Genomic DNA, 5,118 nt, shown 5'->3' on the forward strand with positions numbered 1-5,118 from the left:
GAGAGGGCCAGTCCTGCAGGGAGGCAGACCTTGGGGGTCTAACAGGCAGTTCCTAAGGTCAGTTGGATCTGAAAGCTGGTGTGTGCTGATACATCTCTGATAAAGAAAAATTGTTCTGCCTTTGGAGCTATTTCAGAAAAAATTCGGAGAGTGCTTGCGATGGGATTGGACCTTTGGTAATGCAGTAAAACGACCAAACAGCAGCTTCTAGATCAGCAGCCCCTGGGCAGTCAGTCACCTAGCAAGAGACAGAACTGTGACAGCCAGACAATGGGACAGCTGCCCTGGAGAGAAGGCTGTGGTGCGGGTCACAGGTCCAGGTCTCAGAGGTGCTCCCTGATAGGAATCTCAGCTCATTCGATTGTATGGGTGGAGGCAGAGGAGGAAGTCAGAAGAGAGGCTGTACCGAACCACTGTCTGCAGTTAGTCGATGACCACAGTCATTCTACCAGTTAAGTGTCTGATGACAGATAAATTCTCTCACATTGTTGGACTCTAGTCCATTTGACTCTGGTCAAATGCAGTGACCTTTATCATGTGACCATCTAGGTGATAAAGATGGGATGCCAGGGGAGCCCCTGACCCACAGCCAGGAGGAGCTAAGCTGAGAGCCACTGGGAGCAGTGCCGGTGCTGTGAGAACAGAGGGCCAGTCCTGCAGGGAGGCAGACCTTGGGGGTCTAACAGGCAGCTCCTAAGGTCAGTTGGATCTGAAAGCTGGTGTGTGCTGATACACCTCTGATAAAGAAAAATTCTTCTGCCTTTGGAGCTATTTCAGAAAAAATTTGGAGAGTGCTTGCAATGGGATTGGACCTTCGGTAATGCAGTAAAACGACCAAACAGCAGCTTCTAGATCAGCAGCCCCTGGGCAGTCAGTCACCTAGCAAGAGACAGAACTGTGACAGCCAGACAATGGGACAGCTGCCCTGGAGAGAAGGCTATGGTGCGGGTCACAGGTCCAGGTCTCAGAGGTGCTCCCTGATAGGAATCTCAGCTCATTCGATTGTATGGGTGGAGGCAGAGGAGGAAGTCAGAAGAGGAGCTGTACCGAACCACTGTCTGCAGTTAGAGGCCTCCAGGCCAGGAGGAAGAATCGTGCGACTGGAAAAATATCCAGGCAGGTACCACTAGCAATTTCCTCTGGGTGAAAGGGCACTTTCACTTTATTCTGCTTTTTATTCATTAATAAACTTTACTGTGGAGCAATGAGAGGCTTGTGGAAAATTGGGCCAATAGAAGAAACTGTACGCCTTCACCCCTGCCTGTTCCCTGCTTAGTCACATCTCCCCTCAGTGGAGGACGCTGCAATCCACCAAGCACACCCACTCACCCAGGGCTCGCCTTGTACTTCAACCTGTGGGACTGTCAAATAGATAACGTTTCGGATTCTCTACCACTGTATCATATGCATGATTTTCTCTATTCCCCAAGTCCCCAGTGCTCTCCTGTTCCTCTCCTTGGCTTTTCTTTTTCCAGAAGGTCATATTGTCTTTACCTCACCCTTTCATGTGCGATTGATTAATTGTTTGATTTGAGACAGGGTCTTATTACGTAGCCTTGGCTGGCCTGGAACCCACAGAGATCTGCCTGCTTCTGCTTCCCACATGCTGGATAAATGGTGTGCGCCACCGTGGCTGGCTCGTGTGGTTTATTATTTCAGTTTACCACACATGGACAGTGCACATACTGACCTTTTGAAGTCTCCCAGCCGGTCACTCCATCCACCATGAAGACCACACCCAGTGCCTGTGTGGTCCACTCTCCAGCCCCATGTGGCTGCCGTCCAGAGCTTATCTGAGCCATATACCAGCCATCCCTCTTCATAAATAACCCTCTGTTAGACTTACTTTAAATGATCCTTTGAGTGACTCCTGAATGTGGGGTGAAGGTCAAGGGTTGGACCGTCCTTTAACACTAGTCCTAAGCACCCTTGTTTGCACATAGGACCTGGCAGATGTCGGTGGTTAATATGAGGTCATTAGGATGGGCTGTAAATCTGGTGTAGAACAAAGCATCCTTATACAGAAGGGGGATTTCTCCCTCCCTGTCTCCCTGTCTCCCTCCCGCCCCCCTTCCTTTCTCTTCTCTTCCTTCTCTGTCCCTCCTTCCCTCTTTCCCTTCCTCCTTCCATTCATCCATTTTTCCTTCTCTGATTCCTCCTTCTCTTCCTCCATCCCTTTCTCTTTCCTTCCTTTCTTTGCTTCAGTGATGGAATGACCCCAGAGCTTCAAGCATGCTAGGCAAGTGCCCTACGGCTGAGACACACCCCAGCTGTCAGATTTTATGTCCAATAAATTGCTGCATTTGCTTTGCTTTTATAGGGGTAAACACTAAAGGCACAAGTTGAGATCTTATTTTGTGTGGGGCAGGTTTTCCCTGCTCAGGCAGCTCCATGGCGTTCATTTATTGGGTACCTACTGTATTCCAGGCTCCAAGCAGAACATTCTTGGGAGGCACCATCCAACAGAAGTAGATGCAAGCCACATATGTAATTCTAGAATCTTCTGTCATCACAGGTCAAAATGCCAAATGGGATGGATTTTAATATTTAATATCTGAACGTTTTCTTTCTTTCCTTCCTTTCTTTTTCTTTCTTTCTGTCTCTCTCTCTTTCCTTCCTTCCTCCCCTCCCCTCCCCTCCCTCCTTTCTCTCTCCTTTCTCACTTGCATGTGAAGGTTCTCTCTCTCTCTCTCTCTCTCTCTTTCTTTTGACAGGGTCTTATATAGTCCAGCCTGGTCTCAAATGCAATACATACCTGAAGATCACCTTGAACTGAGCCTTCTGCCTTCTGAGTGCTGGAATTACAGGAGTATGCCACCACATCCAACTTCCAAAGTTTATTTCAAACTGTAATCAACAGGGGCTGGACAGATGGCTCAAACATTAAGAGTTCTTGCTGCTCTTGTAGAGGACAAGCCCAGGGGTATCTGACGTCCCCTCTTGACCTCCACAGGCACCTGCACTCACATGTACATATCCTGACACATACACGTGCTTGAAAATATCAATCTCAAATTGTAATCAACACAAAACTATTCATGAGAGTCTTACATTCTTTTGTTACACTAAACCCCATTTTGTAGGCAAGGATGCCAATGTGGACAGATTCATTTAACTTTACCAAAGTCACTAGCTAAGAAGTAACAGGGCAGTGTGGTGTGGCTCCGTGGGCTGGGTTCTGCAATCTTTGACACAGCTATTCTGTGACACCTAACAAACTGAAGCCCCTTAGTTGAGGCCCACCTTTGGGCCCAGAGTTCCTGTCTGAGGCTTGGAACCCAGCTTAGTCATTGGTTGACTTGATTTTCAACCTACAGCCTCCACTTGAAGGGATGTAAACCGAATGGGGTCTGAACGCTATAGTGGAAACCAGACTAAATATTGCAAAGGGCAAGTCCAGTTCCCACCTTCCTCTTATGTGAGGGCCTCACCTGGAGTAATGAGTTCTCCCTACATGCCAAACAATGTGATACACAGTGAGATGGAGTCCAGTGACTTACAGTTTTAGCCTAGAATGTTCTGTGTCTGTCTCCACCTTCCTCAAATAGGCACAATAAAAGCCAGGAATAAAAGCACATGTTGGTGTCTTTCTACTGGCTCCTTCTGGGCTCCAGCCACATTCATTTCAGCAGGGAATTCCCCCCAAACTTCTCATCTCTAGGGTCCTCCTTACCACACCACAGCCATACTCTACTCACCACTCCCCAGTAACTCTTGCATTAAAATTATTTTTTTTTCCAGTTTTTGGGATGGAAACCCAGGGCCTGGCACATATGAGGCAAGAGCTTTACCACTAACCCCAACTCCAGGCCCAGGCTCCCACATAATTAAGAATAGAAGGTAAGAGGCTGGAGAGGTGGCTCGGTGATTGGGAGCACTGGCTGCTCTTGCAGAGGACCTGGGCTCAGTTCCCAGCACCCACAAGGCAGCTCACAATCATCTGTAACTCCAGTTCCAGGGGATCTGATGCCCCCTTCTGGCCTCCATGGGCAGTAGTGGAAACCAGACTAAATATTGCAAAGGGCAAGTCCAGTTCCCACCTGCCTCTTATGTGAGGGCCTCACCTGGAGCAATGAGTTCTCCCTGCATGCCAAACAATGTGATGCACGGTGAGATGGAGTCCAGTGATTTACAGTTTTAGCCTAGAATGTTCTGTGTCTGTCTCCACCTTCCTCAAATAGGCACAATAAAAGCCAGGAATAAAAGCACATGTTGGTGTCTTTCTACTGGCTCCTTCTGGGCTCCAGCCACATTCATTTCAGCAGGGAATTCCCCCCAAACTTCTCATCTCTAGGGTCCTCCTTACCACACCACAGCCATACTCTACTCACCACTCCCCAGTAACTCTTGCATTAAAATTATTTTTTTTTCCAGTTTTTGGGATGGAAACCCAGGGCCTGGCACATATGAGGCAAGAGCTTTACCACTAACCCCAACTCCAGGCCCAGGCTCCCACATAATTAAGAATAGAAGGTAAGAGGCTGGAGAGGTGGCTCGGGGATTGGGAGCACTGGCTGCTCTTGCAGAGGACCTGGGCTCAGTTCCCAGCACCCACAAGGCAGCTCACAATCATCTGTAACTCCAGTTCCAGGGGATCTGATGCCCCCTTCTGGCCTCCATGGGCACTAGGCATGCATGTAGTACACAGACATCCATGCAGGCAAAGCCCATAGATATATAATATAAAAATAAATTAATTAAAAAAAATAGAAGGCAGGGCTGGAGGGCTGGCTCAGCAGTTAAGAGTGCTTGCTGTGCCTGAGGACCAGAGTTCAGTTCCCAGCATCCACCCTGGGAGGTTCAGAACTTAAGCTCCAGGGGATCCAATGGCATCTTCTGGCCTCCACAGGCAGCACCCCCCGAATGAAATAAATATTTTTAAAATTATTTTTATTTTATGTGTGTGAGTATATTGCCTGCATGTATGTGAGTGCACCTGTGCCGTGCAATGCTGAGGAGGTCAAAAGAGGGTGTTACATCCCCTGGAACTGAAGTTAAGGACAGTTTGTAGCTGCCATGTGGGTGCTGGGGATCGAACCTGGGTCCTCTACAAGAGCAGTCAGTGCTCTTAACCGCTGAGCCATCTCTCCAGCCCATCCCTTAAACTTTTTTTTTTGT

General features: G+C 48.3%; 1 protein-coding gene across 1 annotated transcript in view; it reads left to right on the forward strand.

Moving 5' to 3' along the window:
• The window catches only part of Lrrc38 (leucine rich repeat containing 38), a 31,294-nt gene that overhangs the window by 6,514 nt on the left and 19,662 nt on the right, over nucleotides 1-5,118 (forward strand). The window lies entirely within an intron of this gene.

This window comes from Nannospalax galili, unplaced genomic scaffold, assembly GCF_000622305.1.
Source record: "Nannospalax galili isolate Female #2095 unplaced genomic scaffold, S.galili_v1.0 scaffold1028, whole genome shotgun sequence".
Lineage (NCBI taxonomy): Eukaryota > Metazoa > Chordata > Mammalia > Rodentia > Spalacidae > Nannospalax > Nannospalax galili.